The sequence below is a fragment of the Benincasa hispida genome, chromosome 11, assembly GCF_027475165.1.
Source record: "Benincasa hispida cultivar pf3 chromosome 11, pf3_genome.v1.1, whole genome shotgun sequence".
In the NCBI taxonomy this organism is placed as follows: Eukaryota; Viridiplantae; Streptophyta; class Magnoliopsida; order Cucurbitales; family Cucurbitaceae; genus Benincasa; species Benincasa hispida.
The window spans coordinates 50,756,885-50,780,976 of record NC_143488.1 but is presented as its reverse complement, the minus strand read 5'-3'; positions in this window follow the sequence as shown (position 1 = coordinate 50,780,976).

Below are 24,092 nucleotides of genomic sequence, written 5' to 3'. Positions count from 1 at the left end.
ACGACCGTGTAGGAAAAGGGTGAGCGATCGTCCAAAACAATCGCGTAGGAAAAACTAAGCAATTGTCTATATGATCGTTTAGTAAATACCGGGAGCTAAACGATCGCTTAGGAAAAAGGTAAACGATCGTTTATATAATAGCGCGTGATAGTGTAATCGGTATGTGATTGCTTAGCAATATTGTATATATAAGCGATCGTGCAGTCCTATCGTATAGGTACTGATTTTCTAAACGATGACACTATCTTTTTCACGATACCCGCGCACACCGAGATCAACATACCATTTGCTATTTATAATACACTCATCCGTTATTTTAAACGAAGAGGCGCCTTCCCACTTACTTTATAACCGTCCAATTAATGTGATCTTATCACATTCATAACTTATAAATTAATATCAAAATTAATTATAATATTTTTTTTTCTACTAGATATAAATCATATTTATATCCAATTTCCTCCAAATTAATGTATCTCATACATAAAGTTAATTATATCATATTTAATTAACTCGTTCAATTATATCATATATAATCAAACTCCCTCTTATCAATTTGAATATTTTCAAATTGACCCAAAAACTGACTCTCAACTTGTATCCAAGCTACCAAGGGAACCTTATGGACCTATGGCTCGAAGCTCCAATGGTACGTGAATAGCTGACTAAACTCTTTAGTCACGATATCCACCATCTGTTAACTGCAGGTATTCCACTAAAGACCGACAGTTGAACTCTTCTTGCCATAGATATATTTCTGTCCATTGCATATAACCAATCATCAGTACGATGACCCTTCACAGATGCTCGTAATTATAGCAGGCCAACTTTTCGTTTTGCCCCTGTAATTACATCTTCCTTCTTAAGTACCACTGATCCCTCTAATGAACAATACAACATAGTCCAACTATGTGTAAACACCTCTCGGGCCATGAGAAGGTGTGTAGCGCCACATCATTCAAGCCCTGAAATCAACGCTTAAGGGAGCCATCTATCTACTTACCCCTGCCTCGGGAAAGGAGTGAATTCCATCTTGTGTAGCTGAGTTCCCAGCTCTCAAATCAGATGAATCCTTAAAATGGTAGGTTTGAGTCGGCATTTTGGCCACTCGCACCCATGCAAATCAAAGGACCGCCCTCAATGGCAGGAGTTCTCAACTCACCCAGAATTGAGGTCATGTTACCTACGGTCATCCTAGTGAAGTGAAGTCTTAGTTATGAATGGTGTTATATAACAAGACGTTAACACTTCGTGGTCAGGTCTTATACAAACTCTTTGTATAGGACACCCTTGCTCGCATGTCCCCTACACGAATGATCAGGATCAGATCATCTATGATAAGTCACAACACTTGTGACCATTCCACAAAGCGGGCCGCATCTATAGCGTTACCAAGATAAGGTTTCCCTCCTATATCCATATACTACAAACCATTTTGGTTTTCACTCAAGACATGATCCACTTGTATATCACCACATACATGCTTGAGTCACATACAGATAACCAGGGATATTGTATCTATTGGTTTGTGGTAAAATCTAAATGTGCAAAGTCAAGTAGTAAAGTAAATATCATTTATATTATACATCACAAGTGTTTGTACAAAGTTATTTACAAACTACTGAACACGAGAATTTAGGACACAAACCCCAACAATCTCCCACTTGTCCTAAAGTGAAATGAGGAGTACAAGTAAACAGGCACAAAACAATAAACTAGGGCATAAAAACCCAGTACAACAAAATCTCCCACTTGCCCTAGTCCAGCTACGGGTGGTCCTGTAGACCCATGCTCTAAAGGTGACTCTCAAACACTGTAGCTGTGAGACCTTTTGTAAACGAATCAGCAACGTTTTTCTCCAAGGCGATCTTTGTGACTATCACGTCACCTCGATGGATTATCATGCGGATCGAATTTAACATGGCAACGGGTGAGAAAGTCTCCTCATAGTTGACTCCTTCCACCTGGGTATAACCCTTTGCCACAAGCTGAGTCTTGAAGGTTTGCACCTTCCCATCAGCATCCCGTTTGTGCTTGTAGATCCATTTATAACCTATAGATCTTACCCCATCAAGCTGATCTATAGGATCCCATACCGTGTTGAAGTTCATCAACTCCATCTCAAGATTCATGGCTTTGACCCATTCATCCCAGTCAACATCCTCCATTGCCTTTTTATAGGACAACAGATCCTCAACGTCACCATTTGTCACCATAGCTAGGATTTTCGTGAAACCTAGATAATGATCAGGTGGGTTCGTAACCCTCCCACTGCATCTAGGTTCCCTCAACTCTTGAGGTGGAACCGACCTACCAGATGAACTATCATTTACAGAGAATATAGAAGGCTCACTTTTGGTGGTGTCCAAACTGGTTTTGTTTTGCAGTGAATTTTGATTCTGTTCGAGATTCCAAAAGGAAAGTTCGTGACCGATTCGAGGGATTACGTGAAGACTTTGGATTATTCAAGGGTAAGTTGTTTTTTCTTCCCTAATTCCCTTTTCTATGCATGTTGTAATTTTCTATATTATGCATAATTCTTTATACTATAATTTTATTCTGTGAAAAATAAAATTTGGGAACGATCCCGCTTCTGTTGCAAACTTCATGATTCTTTCATCTTCAATAAGAGTTGTTGAAGAGCCCAACACTTCAACAAAAATTGTTGAAGTTGGTACATCTAATAGGTTAAATCCACCTCAAGCGTTGAGGGAGCCTCGACGTAGTGGGAGGGTTGCGAACCCGCCTATTCGTTATATGAGTTTAATAGAAATTCTAGCTATTGTAGTTCACAGAGATGTTGAGGATCCATTGTCTTACAAGAAGACAATGGAGGATGTTGACAATGATGAATGGAACAAAGCTACAAATCTCAAAATGGAGTCTATGTACTTCAATTCAGTTTGGGATCTTATAGATCAACCTGATGGGGTTAAACCTATAGGTTGCAAATGGATCTACAAGAGAAAATAGGGTGCTAGTGAGAAGATGTAAACCTTCAAGGCTATACTTGTAGCAAAGGGTTATACCCAAGTTGAGGGAGTCGACTATGAGGAGACTTTCTCACCTGTTTCCATATTGAAGTCTATCCGATTACTCCTGTCTATTGCCTCATATTATGACTATTTGATTTAGAAAATGGACGTCAAGATGGCTTTTCTGAATGAAAATCTTGAGGAGACCATTTATATGGAGCAGCATGAGGGATTCATAACCCAAGGTCAAAAGCAAAAGGTTTGTAGGCTTAATTGGTCCATTTATGGATTGAAACAAGCTTCTCGATCTGGGAATATAATATTTGATACTGTGATAAAATCTTATGACTTTGATCAGAATGTTGATAAGTCTAGTGTTTACAAGAAAATCATCAACAATTTACTAACTTTTCTTGTGTTGTATGTAGATGATATCCTACTAATTGGGAATGATGTAGGTCTACTGACTAAAATTAAAAATTAGTTGGCGACCCAACTCTAAATGAAAGATTTAAGAGGGACGTAGTTTGTTCTAGGTATTTAGATCCTGAGAGATCGAAAGAGCAAAACGATGGCTCTATCTAAGGCATCGTATATTGACAAGATGCTTGTCAAGTTTTCGATGTAGAACTTGATGGAAAAATAGGCATGCGTAGTGGAATTGAGGACCAAGAATATAGAATTTAATTTTACTTGTCACTACATAAAGTTCAAACTTAAACTTAATAGCCTCGGATCCTTAGTTTATTGGATTCATGAATATAGAATTTAATTTTACTAAAGATTTTCAATAATAGCTTTATTGAACAAGAATAAGATATTACAAACTTAGTTTTAGGACATAAAAACCAAAAAAAATCCAAGAGAGAGGCTTGCTACCTTTTAGGCATCTATCTTAGGAACAGTGTCCTAAGAAACCTCAAGAAGTTGAGGAAATAAGACAGATCCCCTATGCCGACTGTTGGTAGTATGATGTATGTGATGTTATGTACTAGACCTGACATCTACTATGTAGTAGGGATAGTCAGTAGATATCAGTCTAATCTAGGATATGATCACTAAAATGTCGTTAAAAACATCTTCAAGTATCTTCGGAGAACGAGGGACTACATGCTCGTATATGGTTCTAAGGATTTGATCTTTACAGGATACATGGACTTTGATTTCTAAATTGATAAGGATTTTAGAAAATTCACATCAAGATCAGTGTTTACTCTTAAGGAAGGGGGCAGTAGTCTGGAGGAGCACCAAGCAGGGGTGCATTTCTGATTCCACTATGAAGGCCGAGTATGTAACAACTTGTGAAGCTACTAAGGATGCTGTGCGGCTCAGAAAGTTCTTGACTGATCTAAAAGTGTTTCTAGACATGTCTAAGCCCATCATCATTTATTGTGATAATAGTGGTGCTGTGGCTAACTTCTGAGAGCCTAGGAGTCACAACCGCGGGAAGCACTTAGAGCGGAAGTATCATCTCATTCAAGAGATTGTGCATCAAAGGGACATGATCGTCACATAGATAGCTTCAGCGCACAACATTGTTCATCCATTTACAAAGGCCCTCGCGACTAAGGTGTTTGAGGGTCACCTACAGAGTATAGATCTACGAGACATGCCACATCTAGTCTAAGACAAGTAGGAGATTTTGAACTGGGCGCATTTTATGCCCTAGTTTCTTGTTTTGTGTACTTTTGTATTAGTGTGACTTTTATGATGTACACCCTACTAGCTATAGGAAAAGTGGGAGATTGTTAGGGTTGATGCCCTAAATCTCGTGGGTCATGTAGTTTGTAATTGTAATGTACAAATGATTTATTTATTTAATAAAATATGAGGTATTTTATTTGACATTTAGTAGCATTAACCCAGAAAACCAATAAACTAACATCCAAGTTTATCTTTTGTAGCTCAAACATGTATGTAAAGACATACAGATGGATCGTGTTTAAGTGTTAACCTAAATGGTATGTAGTAGATGGATAAGGCTGGATACATTATGTTGGTGACATAATAAGACGACCTGCTTTGTAGATGTTACAATTGTTGTAAAGTGTTACAAATGATCTAATCCCGATCATCCATGTAAAGATATGTTAGTGGGGGTATTTTATACAAAGGGGTTTGTATAAGACCAGGGTGACCATAGGTGGCATGACTTGAATCCTAAGTGAGTTGTGAACTCCTGCCTATGAAGGTGGTCATTTGATTTGTATGGGTGAGAGTGATTAGATCGCTGACTCAATAAGCCTACCATTTTAGGGATTCATCTGATTGGGAAGCTGGGAACACAACTACACAAGATGAAATGCAATCATTCCCTAACGTCTGGGTAAGTAGATAAATTGCTCCCTTAAGAGCTGATTCCGGGGCTTGAATAGTGTGGCACCACAACCTTTCTTGGCTCGAGAGGGGTTTAGTACTTAAGGAGTTAGATATAACTATAGAGGCAAAACAGTAATTTTAGCGCAACTGTATTTATGAGTAATTTGTGAAGGGTCATTGCACTGTTAACTGGTTATATCCAATGGACACATAAATATATATGTAGTGCAAAGAGTGCAACTTTCAGTCTTTAGTGTAGTGACCAGTAATTAATGGATGTTTAGTAATTTAATTAAATGATTTTAATTAATTATTCAAATACCATTGGAGCTTCAATCCATATGTTCGTAAGGTCCCCATTGTTGGTCAACTGGGATTATTGAGAATTAATTTTAGATTAATTTGAATTATTTAAATTAATTAAGGGAATTAATTATATATGATATAATTAATTTAAATTAATTATATGTGATATAATTAATATAATGTATTTAATACATTATAATAAAACTTTATTTTGAGAAGAATTAAATATTTGAATTTGATTCAAATGCTAATTACATGGATTGGATTCATATAATTAAATTTAGTATAACTGTGAATTATATTAAATACCACAAATGATTGAGAGAATTCAAATTATAGGTTATATTGTATTTGATACAATATAAAAACTATAGGTTATGTGATATATTTGATATAACATGTAGTTTAATATATACTACATGATAAGAAAGTTATCATATATATATATATATATATATATATATCAAAAAATTTATTAAATAAATTGTTACATTATTTAATAAATTCAATTTGAATTTTAATTAAAGAGGGAGTTATAACTCCTTCGCCCTTGATACACTCCTCAATCAATTGTGGAAGGTCGGGTTTTGAGGATCTTCATCTTCTTCATAGAAAATTTTACACAGTCTGTTTTTGTGTGTGATTTAGATCTCTTTCCTTCCTCTCAATTATTCTCTCCCTCTTCCAAAATTATATAAAACTCACACCTCCTATAATTCTCAACCCCTATAGAGAATATAGAGGATTACCTCTTGGTGGTGTCCAAGTTGGGTTTGCTATTTTTTTGTTCGTATTTCTGTATGAAGATTTCGTGATCATTTAGAGGAAAAATATGTGAAGATTTATTTGGCTTCAAGGGTAAGTAATCCAGAGCCTAATCTCTCTGTTTATTCTAAAAGCATGTTGTAAATCTCTGTTTGAATTGCATAATTTTTCTCTGAATTTTGTACTTTATGAAAATCAGAAATTGGAAATGATTCCCGCTTTCGCATTGGACCTCACGATTCCTTCAACATCAAGTATAGATCTCTTTAAGAATTAAGTTCCACCTTTCTTATGCTTTAGGATATCATGCTCAGACTCTAGGTCATAGGAAGGGAACTTTGTGTTTGTTTCAAAATGATTCACTTCATATCACTTGTAATCAGTTATTATCCTTTGAATCTATTTCTTGGGATCTCTAATCTACAGGTTGGATTTTCCTCACAGTGATTCATCTTTCTATAGGCATGAGTCCCATCCTTTCTAAGGTTTTGAAAACCTTCTCCCTGGTTAGTCATTTCGTCAAAGGATCTGCCAAGTTTTCATCAGTCTATATGTGATCCACTATAACTGCACCAGTAGTGAGGAATTCTCTAATGGTACTGTGATTACAACGTATTTGTTGTCTCTTTCCGTTGTAATAACGATGTTGAACTTTTGCGATTGTTGCAATATTATCGCAATGAATCAATATGGCTGGTATTAGTTTTTCCCACAGGGGAATCTCTGATAGCAGACTTTTAAGCCAGCATGCTTCTTCACTAGTTGTTGCTGGTGCTATCATTTTTTACTCCATCATAGATTGGGCTAAAATAGTCTGTTTCTTTTACTTCCAAGAGACAGCTCTGCCTGCAATATTGAAAATATAGCCACTAGTAGCCTTTGAAGCATCTGAGAGAGAGTTCCAGTCAGCATTGCTAAACCGTTTCAGGACAGCGAGAAACTTCTAATAATGTAAACCTAGGTTCTGAGTTTTCTTCAAGTACCTCATAACCCTTATTATAGTATTCCAATGCTCTATACCAGGTCTGCTTTTAAACCTACAAAGTAATCCTACAGCATAAACTATATCAGGCCTAGTACAGTCAGTAACGTATCTGAGACTGCCTATGATTCTCGCATACTCAGATTGATTAACATTTACTTTTGTGATCATGACTACTAATGACTTTTCTGTTAGGTTCACCTTCTCAGCAAGACGATGCATGTTCCTATAGTTCCTAGCCATATGTCCAGGTTTGTTGCAATTGTAGCAAGGGAATTGTACTGTTTCTCTTGAGGGTGGTTTCTGCTTCTTCTGATTGTTCTAGTTGCTAGATCCACGATTCTGACATTTCTTCTTGATTCCCTTTTGCTTTAGGTTAAGTTTCATTATAGTTAAGGTGGGCTTTTACGATTCAATGCTCTCCTCCCTCTGGTCTTGCTTTCGGGCTTTCTCCTCAATCCTCAGGCAGGTGATCAGACTCTCCAAGGATAACTCCTTGGTCTTATGCCTTAAGGTATTCTTAAAGTCCTTCCATAACGGAGGCAATTTGTCAATAATGACAACAACTTGAAATTGCTCAATTAGGGGCATACTTTAGCTTATAATTTTGTGGGCTATCTTCTGCAATTCATGTGACTGGGTCTCCGCAGACTTGTCATCCGTCATTTGGAACTTCAAATAACGGTTGATGGCATACTTTTTCGAACCGGCTTCCTCAGTATCGTATTTTTTCTGCAGGGCATCCCATACTTCTTTTGTTATCTTCATTGTGCTATAATAGTCATACAAATCATCAATCAAACCATTTAAAATATTTTTTTGCATAAAAAGCCTTTATCTTCCCAATCAGTTACATCTTTGATTTGTTCTTTGGTCGGATCTTCCTTTGGGACAGTTGGTTTCTCCATAGTGCAGACGTCAACAACCTTCTTGATGGTGAGGAAGAACAACATCTTCTGCTTCCAATGTTTGAAGTTCTCTCCTTCGAATCGGAATGGACGGTTGAGCTTGGAGGACATAATATCGTTCTACGTTGAAAGAGCCATCACAACAACGACAAATGAACAGTTGTATTGAAATTGTTGGAATGACTACCTCCGATGGATAAAAGACAATTGCGATTGAACAGCGTCGAACGTTAAAATTTAACCTGCAAAATATAAAACTGTTATAGGCTGAGTCGTAAAGCTTGTTCTCTTTAAGACGTTTCGCGACTCTACCCCTTGTGCAAGTATTTCAACAATGGCCATGCTGTCCCAGGATAAAACAACCCAGATAATGCTATTTCGAACAGAACTGCACTAGAACCGATCGAAATTTTGACACCCTTCTAAAATGATAAAGCTTGGAAATGTAAAAGAAAGATATTTTTTTTCTGTGAGCAGAGAAGAGAGGGAAAACATATTGTGATTTTATGCTAAATTGGTGAAACTCACTGTAATTTATAGGCTTTCAAGGCCAATGGTAATGCAAAACGAAAGGGGAGAAGAATGTGTGAAACTGTGGAACGTGCGTGATAGCCATGCATAAGAAGCACACGAGAAGACTAAGAATTTTTTTTCCTTTTTTATTTTTAAATAATAATAATAATAATAATTAAAAAATTATTAATATTTTTAAATAAAAAATAATTCCACACACATGCATGCATGCCTCGCCCCCGTGTGGGATATCTACCATACCCATATTTGCCTATCTCCTTACCCCTGCTAAAACATGGGTACCCCTTGGAGCCCAAACCCATAACTACCCATAAGTCAAGGTGGAGGATTATAAAGAAGGTTCCATTTGTTAAACTTAGCAATGTGGGATTCTCAAAAGGTCTTATTTTTCATCTCAAATTAAATTTTCACTAACATATTATTTCATTAGTACATTATCATCAACTTATAATGGTTCAATACGATCTACTAGTTACTATTTGGATTAAGATATTATATTATGGATGTTGATGATAATGTATTACTTTCAATTGGTAAATTGAATCGCATAAAATGCAGACATTGACATTGTCTTTTTCTTCTCTAGAATCATCATTTTCAAATTCTTTTGTTTTGAATTAATTATTTTCTTTGTTTATTTCTGTTAATGATAGATGCATGTTTATGATGATATATTTTCTGCAGGTATGCATTTTCGTTTTATTTTATTTTTCTTTATGGTTCATTTTGATATGAAGTTTTTTTGGATCTATAGTTTTTTATTTCTATGTTAGAGTTGTTTGACATTAATTTTGTTATATTTTGTTATGTTATTTAACTTTTAGTTTGATTTTGCCAATATATATGTTGTATAACCTATAGATGAAATATAGGGTATATCAATCAACTGGTATATATTTAACTTGATGTAACAATTGTTGTATAACTAATATACAATATATAAAGTATATTTGTTACAGACTAATGATATACCTAATATTAGGTACATTATTGATATACCTAATATTTGGTACATTATTGATGTACTACATATAGTAGATACATATCATTGGTAGCAATATATATCAATGATCAATATATGTATATTAATTATATATTGATGAGCTTAAGTGCATCAATAATATATCTATGTTATATTGATATACTCAATGCAAAGTGTTGGGAGTTATGCCTTAAAGCGTAGTAAATTAGTTATTTGATATAATAATTGATTATTTTAGATATGCAATAATTAATTATCCATTACAGAAAAAATCTAAAGTTATTTAATGAAATTTTAACAGTACGTAATGGACATTCAGGTGGACCATGTTTCAAGTAATAACCTAAAATCTCTATAGTATATGGATTAAGGTTGGGTGCATTATTCTGATAACACCATGGATACAACCCACTTTGTAATTGTTATAAATGCTGTAAGTGTTATAAATGATTTTATCCAAATCGTTCATACAAAAACATGCCAGTGGGATTATCCTATACATTGAGTTTATATAAGAACAAACCACAAAATATTTAATTTCTCATTCTAACACCATTAATTGGAGAGATTATTATTTCAAAGGATAACCATGTAACTCGTTCTCAATCCAGAGTGAGTTATGGACTCCTAACTATGAAGGCAGTCCTTTGATTTATATGGTTAAGAGTTGATCCGAGTCGTTGACTTAATAATCCTAATATTTTGGGGATTTGTCAAGTAAGGAGCTGAGAACATAGCTACACAAGATGAAATTCACTCCTTGCCCGCCTTTAGGGTAAGTAGAGGAGTAGTTCCCTTAAATGATGATTCCAAGTCTTGAACAAAAGATATCTGACCTCTCACTAGCCTGAGAAGGACTTGGTTTATGGCATAACTATAAATAGGTTGCACTTTAGAGGGATCGGTGGTACAAAAGGAGTAAGAGGTAATTTTAGGGGGTAAAACGATAATTTGATCTAGTTGTAATTACGAATTGCTGGCACTACAAGAATTCTGGGCTTTAATGTCGGTTTAAAAAGACTAAAGTGAAAGTATAATGTCGATTTCTTAAAAAATAAAAAAGCGGATCTTTAATGTCGGTTTTAAACAAACATTAAAGATGTGGCTACAATGTCAGTTTAAAACCGACATTGTAGCTGTCTATTTATTGTTTCCCCATCAATTTTCACTTTTTGTTCCCTTCCTTCAATTTTTTGCTACCCTCTCAAATTTTAGGGTCTGGTTAATATACGAAAACGAAAAGAAAGAGAAAACTTCAACTCTAGCCATGTGACTCCCTTCTCCTTCGCGAGTTCTCTCTAAAGGAAATCGAACTCGAGATTTCCATGAGCAGCGGAAATAAGATCATTCTAAATTACAATCATGAATGAACATTACAAATTACAGTCGAAATAGAAACATGCGGTTATACAATCAATACAGAAATTACAACATGAACAACTACAAATGACTAAGGAGAAAACTCTACGAACATTTGTAGACTCGTATCCACGCTCCTTGCTCACGAACGCTCGAACAACTGCAACCTTGAACGCTCGAACAACGCGATTGCAACATTGCACGAACACTTCGCGTTCGTCCTCAACTATCGCCTTGGTCACGAACTCCTCCACAACACGAATGGCCTCCAAAGAACCTCGATGGTGTCGAGTTGAGTATGACACCACCAAGAAGGTTGCCTTGGGATTCTCAGTGTGGGAATCCAAAGGTGGGCTCTGTTCGGACTTGGAATGAGGTACACGAAGAAGGAAACACCGATCGTGTACATGATTGGGCAAGTGGGAGATGGCGGAGGCCTATCGTATAGGTCGATGCCCAATCATTTAACTAAAGCTAAGCGATCGTCTAACATAAGTTATAACTTATAGAAATATAAGTTATTGTGATTCAAAAGTTGTAACAACTAGGGTCTTATTAGAGAAAACGCATGGAATTACTCAAACACTATCAAACTCATGCAAAAGAGTGTTTATTACTAAAATACTGTGGCGCTAACGCATAATATTGCAGAATTTCAACAAAGATTCTAGGTGTCGCAGGCAATGTCAACGCATAGGCATGCGTCGGAGGGATTCAACGCAAGGAGATTCATTGATTCAGGTTGTTTGTATCAAATCACCATTTGCAAGCATGGGTATCTGTAGCTAGCGACGTCTGAAAAGCATCTGAGTGTCAGGCGACTGACCAGGGTATGGAATTTAATGTTGCCCCATCATCAAGTTGGTGAAGAATGACGTCTATAAATAGAAGAAATCCCACCAGATGAGGAGACCTTAGCTCATTGTATAATCTGAAATTTTGAGACTTAGAGTTGTACTGCCGTGACAAGAAGAACATAAGAGGGAAGAGAACCACTACCACTGTCGATCAAGAAGTGGAGAAAGCTGAGCTCGAGAGAGAATTTTCTTCCATTTCTTCTACAAGTTGGTTGTACACGAATTAGAATTGAGCCAAAGAGGACAAGAGATTGTATTTTACGGCTTGACTCATTTCTTTTCATCTGAATTATCATTTTCTTCATCTCATTTGATTGAGTATTGATCTTGTAAAGACAATCAGTTTCTTTATGAATTCACATACTTGATCTACTTCACTTCGCCGCTGTTTATTTCTTGCTTTACGTTAGATGCATCTATAACTTCATGAAAAATCCATTTCTAAACGCTGAAGTCAACTAAATCACTTCGTAAAAGCCACTTTAGCTTGAATTATTCAAGAGAATAAGCAAGCCAACATTAAGTTAGAAAGGCTTGGTACATCTTTGAGATAGGCGCACTAGTGTTTTATTGCATCCTATGACTAACGCATACATCCTAGAGACAGGGTATGACATTTGCATTGAGAAGTGCTGAATAATAAGCAGAAATCTAACGCATAAACAGAAATAAGCAAGTCATCTCATCCGCATCATATTCTTGTTCGTGTCATCTCACTTAGATCGACGCATATCCCCTACACTAAACTCCATTTTCACACGACCCCTTGTTTTCTACTTAACCCTTTTTATACTCTTGCACACACACAGCAACGTAATGTAAATAACTCATTTCTACATTCACTTAGGATATTTCTACAACAGCTACAATGCAAGCTCTGCGTTAGCTTTAATCTGAATTCTTAAGTTCGACCCTGGATTTACCAGAAACCTGAGTTGGATTTATACTTGGATCTGATTTAGGAAAAATTGAACGCCTATAGAGAAGTGTCACGCGTCTCGTTGTACATCAATAACGCATCAACGCATCATTCACATTTGCACTTATTTTTCCAATTACTTTATACAATAAAATTCTAAACTCGCATCACGAATTCAACGAACAAGTTTTTGACACTGTTGCCAGGGATTCAACAAACAAAACTAACTAGAATTTTTGCTTGTATCTTTTTTAGGAAAACTACAGCTTAAGAAGTATTACAAGCTAAGCCGAATCTTGTAAACGTTTATGAGTAGGGAAAGCACTCATGAACTCATATACAACCCCAAAGTTGAAAGGACCTTCCAACGAAGAAATCGATCTAATCGTCATCGTAGGTTAAGGCAATAACTACTCAGACAACAAACCAGGCAACAACAAATGGCAGACGAACAAGCAAATCATAACTTACCTCAACAGCTAGCCTACACTATGCAAAATTCTATCATAATGACAAACAGTAGTACGCATCCCATGCAGAAGTATGCATCTTCTGTGTTGTATGATTTCTCACTAGGGATCATATATCCAACGCCAGATGGGACAAGATTTGAGATGAAATCTGGGATGTTACAAATGCTTCAAACAGCTGGACAATTTGGGGGTGCTCGGGGAGAAGACACTCACGCCCACATGAAATGTTTCCTGGAGACGTGCAACTCGTTTGTGATTCCTGGGATCACTTCAAAAGCTATCGGGCTATCTTTATTCCCATATTCTCTGTGTGACGACGAAAAGTAATGGGTAATTTCTTTGGATGACACTTAAATTCAACGCAAGGAGTAGAGAGATAGGAGCAAGAAGAATTCGATCTCAGAATGTGAACTCTATTGATTATAACGCAATAGCCACGCTCTCTGCACAAGTGGCTACCATGACAAACCTTTTGCAGAATATGTCACTGGGGAACGCATCATACTCGCAAAAGGTAAATCAGGAGGAAACATTCGTACAACCCATGGTTAGCTGTATGGGCTATCGAGATCCTCACTCCTAAACTGATTGCCCACATAATCCGCAGTCGATATGCTTTATTAAAAATAACCCATTCTCAAACACCTATAATCCCGGATGGAGGAACCATCCAAATTTCTCTTTGGCAGGTCATCAACAGGAGCAACACCAACTAAGGGTAAATCAGCATCAAAGGCAAGGACTGCCGCCTGGATTCTAGCCATCGCAGCAGCCGCACCAACAATCCTTTAATAGAGGAAGTCATGCGTCGAGTTCAGTGTCTCCACTAAAAACCTCTTAAAGGAATATATCGCCCAGAACGACGCATTGCTAAAAAGCCAAGCATCATCCATCAAAAATCTGTAGATACATGTGGGGCAGATTGCTAGTGAGTTGAAGAATCGGCAGCCAGGAGTCTTACCCAGCAATACGAAAACCCCAGAAAATAACAACAAAAAAGAGCAATGTCATGCGGTAACATTGCGAAGTGGCAAATCTCTTATGGAAAGAACCATGAACCCAAGAACCAACAATCCTTCAAAAGAACTCAACTCACGCCTGACAGCATTAGAAGATTAAGAGGAACGGACCCCAGAATCCTCAAGCCATTCGAAGCCAAGCACGTCTAATGCGAGAGAACCTGCTATGCAGCTAAATACACCATTTCCTAGACGCTTGCTGAAGAAGAATGATGAGCAACAATTTAAGCGTTTTCATGAACTTCTAAGGCAATTGCACATTAATATTCCACTTGTAGAAGCCTTAGAACAAATGCCGAAGTACGTCAAATTCTTGAAGGATATTCTGACAAAGAAGAAGAGAATCAGTGAGACATAAGTAATTGCTTTAACGCAGGAGTGCAATGCGTTAGTCAGCAACAAATTACCCAAGAAACAGAAGGACCCAAGAAGCTTCACAGTTTTGTGCTCAATCGGAGGGCTAGACATATAACATGCATTGTGTGATCTAGAAGCAAGCATCAACCTCATGCCACTCTCAATTTTCAAGAAATTGGGAATTGGTGAAGCACAACCCACTTCTACAACACTTCAACTCGCTGATAGGACGATCACATACCCTAAAGAAAAGATTGAGGATGTTCTGGTCAAAGTTGACAAATTCATATTCCTAGCAGATTTCATCATCCTTGATTATGAAGCAGACAGGGATGTACCAATCATTCTTGGACGACCCTTTCTCGCCACTGGGAAAGTACTAATAAACGTGCCCAAGAGAGAATTGACCATGCGCGTAGACAATCAGGAAGTGAAATTTAATGTATTAAACGCATTAAAATTTTCGGATAATGAAGAATGTCAACTTAACAAAATAGAGTTTCCTGAAGAAGAAGCGACCCAAGTTTGTGAGGTTCTTGTGTTGGAAGAAACCATAAAGAAACTCGAGCCGCCAAGTCTGAGTGAGTGACAGACGAAGCCAGCGCGTCCATCATTAGAAGAACCACCAGAACTAGAACTGAAACCTTTACCTAACCACCTTAAATATGCTTTTCTTGGATCAAACAACACCCTACCTATAATTATTTCAGCAAATCTTTTCGAGCCTAATGAATATTCTTTTTTGCAGATGTTGCAAAAACACATCCGGGAAATAGGATGAACACTGGCTGACATCCGTGGCATCAACCCATCTTATTGCATGCAAAAAATCAGGCTAGAAGAGGGGAAGACTGGATCAATTGAGCCTCAACGTAGGCTAAATCCCATAATGAAATAAGTAGTCAAGAAAGAGATCATAAAGTGGTTGGACGCAGGAGTAATCTACCCTATATCCGATAGCAACTAGGTAAGCCTAGTTCAATGCGTCCCTAAAAAGGGAGGTACGACAATGATAGTCAACAGTAACAACGAGCTCATCCCTTCAAAGACTATCACAGGTTGGCGCATCTGCATGGACTACAGGAAACTCAATGCGATAACCAAGAAGGACCACTTCCCTCTTCCTTTCATTGACCAGATGCTTGACCGCCTGGCTGGAAAAGAATTTTATTGTTTTCTAGATGGATACTCTAGCTACAACCAAATTCTAATTGACCCAAAAGATCAAGAGAAAACGACATTCACCTGCCCCTTTGAAACATTCGCGTTCAGACGCATGCCTTTTGGACTATGCAACACACCTACAACGTTCCAAAGATGCATGATGGAAATTTTCTCTGACTTCTTGAAATAAACCGTTGAAGTTTTTATGGATGATTTTTCAGTTTTTGGAGCCTCATTTCAATCATGCTTAGACAACTTGGAGGCCGTCCTCCCTAGATGTGAGGAAACAAATCTTGTGTTAAATTGGGAAAAATGTCACTTTATGGTGACTGAAGGCATTGTTTTGGGCCACAAGGTATCTAAAGCCGGATTGGAAGTTGATGAGGCCAAAGTAGATGTCATAGCTAAAATTCCTCCGCCATCAAATGTAAAAGCATTACAAAGTTTTCTAGGACATGCAGGCTTCTACAGAAGGTTTGTAAAAAGATTTTCTCAAATTGCGCGACCTCTGAGTCCATTATTAAAAGTGAACCGGCCCTATGAATTCAATGATGACTGTCGCGACACATTTGAAACACTGAAGTATGCATTGACAATAGCTCCAGTACTAATAGCACCGGACTGGATGCAACGTTTCATTCTGATGTGCAACGCAAGTGATGTTGCAGTGGAAACCATGTTGGGGCAGAAAAAAGGGAATTTGATACACCTCATCTCCTATGCGTCGAAGACTCAGAACGACTCTCAAGAACATTACACAACTACGGAGAAAGAAATGCTAGTTGTAGTGTCCGGAATCAAAAAATTTAGATCTTATTTAATTGGTGCGTCAGCAACCATCTATACAGACCACTCAGCCATTAAGTTCCTGATGAGTAAGAAGGACGCAAAACCAAGATTAATCAGATGGGTGCTGCTATTGCAGGAATTTGACATTGATATTAAGGACAGAAAGGGGACTGAAAATCAGGTGTCTGATCACCTGTCCAGATTAGAGTATCAGGAGATACAAGACCAAGAAGATTAAATCATAGATGCATTTCCTGATGAAGGCTTATTCAAAGTTGAAGGTAGGGAACCATGGTACGCAGACATTGTTAACTACTTAACTACCAAATAATTCCCTGAACACTTCAACTCTCAACAAAAGAAACAGTTGGCTCACACTAGCAAATTCTATTTTTGGGATGAACCATTTCTTTACAAACAAGGTCCCGACTCCATCATCCGTCGGTGCGTTCCAGAAGAAGAGACACAACACATCCTTGCTGAGTGTCATGACTCTCCTTACGGAGGGCATTTTGGAGGGCAAAGAACCGCTGCAAAGGTGCTTCAAAGTGGATATTTCTGGCTTACCCTCTTCAAGGACGCAAGGGAGTATGCTCTCAAGTGCGACCCTTGCCAACGCACAGGAAATATATCATCAAGGGACATAATGCCTCTGAACAATATACTTGAAGTCGAATTATTTGACGTATGGGGCATCGATTTTATGGGACCTTTTCCCCTGTTCTGCGGTCAACAATACATCCTATTGGCAGTAGACAACGTATCAAAATGGGTGGAAGCTGTGGCTTGTGCCAAAAATGATGCGGCGGCTGTTTCTAAGTTTCTCACCAAGAACATTTTCACACGCTTTGGAACACCAAGAGCACTAGTGAACGAAGAAGATACGCATTTCATTAACCGCATCATTTCAAAATTGCTTGGTAAATACAATTCAGGCACAAGATCACTACCGTATACCACCCTCAAACCAACGGTCAAGCTGAGGTATCTAATCAGGAAATAAAATCAATATTGGAAAAAGTTGTCAATGCATCACGGAAAGATTGGGCACAGAGGCTGGACGAAGCACTTTGGGCCTATAGAACTGACTACAAGACTCCAATAGGTATGTCTTCATATTTCTTGGTATTTGGAAAAGCCTGTCACTTACCCCTGGAGTTGAAGTACAAAGCTTTTTGGGCAGTGAAGAAGCTGAATTTAAACTTTGAAGCCGGGGGCGAACAACGCAAGCTTCAGCTCAATGAGCTTGAGGAATAGCAGTTGAACGCATACGAAAATAGCAAACTCTACAAGGAGAAGACTAAATGTTGGCATGACCAACACATCAGTAAGAAAGAGTTGTTGTTAGGCAAAAAGTTTTATTATTTAATTCACGATTGCGTTTGTTCCCAGGAAAATTAAAGTCAAGATGGTCAGGACCATTTAGTATCAAAACAATCTTTCCTCATGGAATCGTAGAGTTGACGCGAGAAGATGGCACAAATACATTCAAGGTAAATGGGCAAAGAGTGAAGCCCTACTTTGAAGATAGTTTAGAACGACAAAAGTCATCCCTCGCATTATGTGAAGCCAACTGAGGCTCGCGTCGAAGCCTCCCTGCATTCAAATTGACACAAATTCCAGGGACGCTTCTTCTACCTTTCTTTTTTTGCATTCTGTATTTTATGTCTACGTTTGTGTTTATTCTATGATTATTTGCTTGTCTTTGCGTTACATTTTAGTTGATTGCTGATTGTTATTTCTTTTCTTATTTAAATTTTTTTAAAAAAATGAAATGTATACAACTTCAAGAAGTTTAGGATGGGAATAAGATTATAATGCGTTGGACTTAAGCCAATGTATGGTCCAAACTGAAAGGACGCGCCTCGAAGACGCAAAGCACTCGATTGCCAAGAAATACTAAGCACGTCCTTTCGTCTGCGTAATTAATAACGAGGTCAGGCGCCACTTGAAGTCACCTCGTTTCACCAAACACGTCTATAAAAGGCCCCTACTCGACCTTCTCTCTTTTTTCATCGCTTTCAACCTTTCCTCTCGAAGTCCTTGCTCCCGAACCCTCGTCGTTCATTCGAACAAAGCTGATATTCCGGTCATTCCTTCAGCAACGATGTCTACAGCTTCCGATAGCCAGAACTAATCGCAGAGCTACGGAGGAGGCTCGCCAGTAAGCTTTTTTTTCTCTTCTTCCGCTTCAATGTCGCCCCCCTCATCCCCTCGCCAAACCTCAAAAAGGCTTTTTCCAGCCAAGCCTTCGCACGGCGGATCTTCCTCCATCTCCCAGCGACCATCTTGGTCGAAACCCCATGAAACCACCACAAAACCTCAATCTTCTAAAATCCCCCCAAACACCTAAAACCTCTGCCAAACCTAAGCCCAAAAACCCCCACCAAACCAAGCGGGCAAGCTGTAGTAAGGCGCCCTTCTACCTCTGCAGTTGCCGAAAAGCCCTACAAAAAGCCCTACAAACAACCCGCTCTACCACCGTTTATTCCGAATATCAGTCCGGTGGGTGCGACGCATGACCCCATTCCAGCCCATCTCCGCACCGTACCATCGCCTGCTGTGCGTCCGAATGACATGCAGAAATGCATGTCATCTTAGGCCTTTTATTTAGAATTATTAAGGTTGTTAAGCAGAATATGTGGCAATTATGTTAGGAATTCGTGAGAAAAGGAGTTTGCAGCGTTCAACATTGAGAATCTCGACTAACCCATTATTATGCATTCAATTGTCTATTTTTGTAACTAACGTAGGAAGTGGACGCAAACGCGGGAGCCGGGCTATTGCATATGGAGAAACTCTCCATCGCAAAGGCGAACGCATACGATCAATGCATGGATGTTGCGGTGATCAGCCGCATGCATCCATCGCATAGGAGTTGCGATCGTCAAGCGATTACAGTCATCATGTAGAGTTGCGGTATTAAGCGAATGCAGTCATTGCATGATTGCGACTACAGGATAACGCATAATAGAGGGATCAACGCAAGGTTGGTGGAATGGACACATCAACGCATCTCTCGGGAAAATCAAAAGATGATGTTGACATTTCACCTACCACGTCGTTAGCAGTAGAGATTCAGAAAAGGACTAACGCGCCGCGAATGTCAGAATCAGAGCAGTCTTTAAATGTTGTCGGCGATTCAAGCTCTATATATAGAAGCCGATGAGTAGAATTTCAGATCATCCAGGGTCTTTCGCCTGAGGCTCACCTTAGGGCGGATCCCTGTGATCCAGACTAACGCGTGAGAAAAAAGCTTGAGAGTTCTTCATCTTCTTCATCCATTCTGAGTGACGACTGAAGCTAGATCTTGAGATATTCAGTTCCACCGCCCATCCATGGCACCACCGGCAGCCTTGACACACATCTGCTGGAAGCAAGACATTTCTTCCAGTTGGTTCTTTCATCTTCTCTTCCTTTCTTATATTGTATTGTATTACATTTTGGGATTAAGGAATTAATACATTATGTGTTCAATGCATTTCTATGTTTCCTTCGATTCCATCTCCATCTTTCTTTACTTAGCATCCTTAACTTTCATTGCATTACTTAGTGAGATTGCTAGAGTATCGCAGACTTAGTCATGTGGATTAGAGATATGAAGCATGTAGCAAACCATCGAGAGGTGTGCGTTGCGTGAATGTGTGAGAAAACCTTATTTCCTTAGTGCGAAGCTGTAGCAACGCCTGTCTATAGGCAGACGCAATGCTTGTCTATAAGTAAAGTCAGCAACAACTAACTGCCCGGGAGGGTAAGTGGTTGGATGCATCAAGCAATGTAAGCTATTGTTCACTAGAGATAGGAATAATCTTGCATTAGCCAAGTTTATATGGTTACCTTGTCTTATGTATACGTCCATCATACCTTTAGAGCTACTCGGGAGAGAGTCTAAAGAAAGAACCTAAGACTCGGGAGAGCTAGGTTAGAATCGATGCTCGGAAAAGCTAGATTAGGTTTGCATAAGCAAGAATAGAGACTTAGGAATGAGCTCCATTTGCTATTATGTAGGATATGCACCCTACAGAGAGGACAATGACTGGTCCAAGAAGTAGAATATGGTTGCGGTATGCGGTCATCTCGACCCTTTTGCATACACATCGCATGCATCCTAGGTTTAGGCTTTTAGTGTGTGTAGCAATGAAGACATCCCCACGTTTTATCTATTTTTCCATCCATTTATTTCACGTCAATAGTTGTCATGTCTCTATCTCTCATTCATACTTCTCATTGTGTTGTCCGTTAGTTAGGAATAGGAGTAGTGTTAGCATAAAAACCCTTCCATCATTCTTTTATTCAACCGCCGCATACACATTACCACATACGTCTAACTAGAAAACTTGTGACAGGAACGCATGGTCATCACATATATTTGTTAATGCATAGTTCATTCCAATGCATGATAATCAACGCATACACTAAGAACATGCATCGCATAGTGCGTTCACTTAATTTTAGTTATCAAGTCCTTGACGATTTGGTAGTCTAATTTTTCGTCAAGTTTTTAGCACTGTTGCCGGGGACTTGGCAGCTAATTGTTTGTTGAGTTTTGTGTCTTTGTAGGCAACCTTTTTATCTTGGGAGTATTATAGATTGTGTGACCAAGTTGCAACCAATATTGAAGTGTAGGCGATGTGCCAAAAGCCAATATTAACCCCAAGGTAGAAGGGAAATCAGTCGCAAGAGCTAAAGGCAGTTCTAAGCACATGGTGGCCAACATGCGCCCAACAATTGTCGGAAGTTCCAATGGTCAGGGTAAGCTCCTTGACCCAAGCAGTTGAGAGTAATCTCCTGCATGGAAGACTCCTTGCAGTGACAACATTCCAATTTTTCCAGGGACGTCTTCTACTCTATCTTTATCTTGCTTTCATAGTTTAGATTATTTTTTTTAATTGTTCTTTTGGATATGCGGCTGCTTCCTTGGTTGTGGTGCGTTTGTTCCTTGTAGGTTCAACAATAAGTCTCCTCGGTGCGCAGTACAACGGAAGAATTCCCTCCATCCTTCAACGCTTCGATAGCGTGGATTCCAACGCATGATCGCATTGCTTATCCGATTGAAATTATCCTTATCTGATTGCGTTGCTTTGCGGTGTTTCTATGATGGTATGTATAATTCACCGCATCCGCTAACTAAGCATCGCAAGGTGCTCTCTACTTTTATTAGCTTCTTCAAATTTTGAAAGTCTTAAGTTTTATTTTGTGCAAACCTTCGCTCAAATGTTTATTACCGCATTCCTGTAATTTTTCTTTTAGCTTTGCGGTGAGAATGCTACCAACCTCCAAGTTTGGGGGTGGCAACGGTCTCGAAGAATTGCGTTCATTACATTGCGATCATTTGGAGAAAAAAAAAAGGAAAAATTTTGAGAACTCCACTGTCAACACAATGAGGAAACCCACTGTCAAGGACAAATCGAAGTGGAACAAGTGATGCATCCCGACCCAACCGACGCTCACTCGAAATTGATGAAGTGGAGCGTTATAAGATGATGTTTGAAGCTGAATTGGAAGAAGAAGAAGAAAGAGAAAGGGAAGTTGGCCCAGACGCATCGCAACCTCGCCAATTTGATGCAGATGAAGGGCCGTCAAAAGGAAAGAGAGCGTTGAGAAAAAGAAAATTAATTTTGGAGGATGAGGAAGAAGAGCATTCTGCACCTGGTCCTAAAGGTGCGATGCATGAGAGCTGCTCAGAGTCAAGAGTGTTGGAAAGGGAATTGGAGAGGTACAAGCCTGCACGACAGGGGTGAAGGAAGTCTGCCCTCTAAAAGGAACTGGAAAATGAATTAAGGGAACTTGCACGAGAGGCCAAAATGCATGAAGCGGGCAAACGCAAGGTGACTGCCGCATTACCTAAAAAGACCAAAGAAATGAAGCGCCAAATCAATGACATCCTTACCAAGAAGGCCTTCTTCCCATATAACCGTAAGTGTGGATGCAATGGGCTGGAGTCAGCTATGCGTTGGACCCACGAGGATTTGGCCCAATCTTGTCCACCAATTCTATAGCAGTGAGTTTGATGAAGAGAGAAATACTGTGCTTGTTGATGACGTCTTGGTGTGCTCCTCCACCAACAAAATCAATGAGGTGTTCAATATTGAAAACAACCTGGACGTAAAAGGAAATCGCATCTTGGAACATCCAACTCCAAGCCATTTAGAAAATGCGTTAAGAGTGATGGCCAAACCTGGAAGCACATCGCAAAGATCAAGAAGTGGAGTAATGATTTTAGCTTCCAGGAATCTAAAACTGGACGCAAACTTGTGGTTATATTTGATCAAGAAAAGTATCATGCGTACAATGCATGATGAAACAGTATCGAGAAAACGCGTCCTGGCCACTTATTGCATCATACAGTGCATTCCTCTGGACATAGGGAGGATAATCATGGATCAAATCAAAGCCATCAAAGCAAAACCATTAGGAGCACTTTACTTTCCTTGGCTGATCTGCGCACTGTGTGAATGCGGGGGCATCCCTCTAGGGATAATTATAAGGAGATCGATGGTCTGATGAACATCAAATTAATTAGGCATCTGCTTCGCGGTTCGCCACACCAGCCTGCCCTACCTTACAAGAATGCAACAGCAAGATTCGATCCTCCCAATGTGCCCCCAAAAGAAGACGTGTCCGGATAATTGAACATAACGATGATGCTTCGAAAAATGAACAAGAATATGAAGTGGAGCATGCGTCTACCGAAGAAGAAGCACGACCAGACTTGAACATCCCTCTCCTAAACTAACCCTTAGCCTCGCAAGAAGAGATTCTTGATTTAACATAGCACGATAATACCAACCTAGATCAAGAAATCCCTAGTCCTCTTCTTTCCCCCTTACCATCTCCAATTCCAACCTTTATCCCTCCTCCGATTATTTTTTAACTAACTGGGTTAGGGACAAGCAATACAAGAAATTCAGAAGACCTAGTTGAAAGAGCCGAGGAACCAGCACCGCCGCAACCAAGCACTGATCTTGATGAGTTGAAAACTTTCATTAGTGATCAACTCAGACCACTGGTTGCGTCCACCGAAACACTTCAGCAACAAAATAAGGTTCTAAGGGACTACATGCGGCAGAAAACAAGAAGAATGCAGGACCAATTTTTCTATACAATGCAATATATCAACCAGGTCCTGGTTGGGATGTTTGCCTTGCCACCTCTACTTGCCCACCTAAGGAACTCTCTACGCTTCATGGATGAAGACCCTGCGGAGGAACACAGGGATGACATGCCAACACAATAAATTTGGGGGTGTTGGTTATTTTGTTTTATTTATTGACCTTTTGTATTTGTTTATTGTGTTTTTTTTATTCCATTTCTATTTTATCAATGAAATGAATGAAATTGCCATCATTTTTCATCTTTGTGTTTGTCCTTAATATACCCTTTT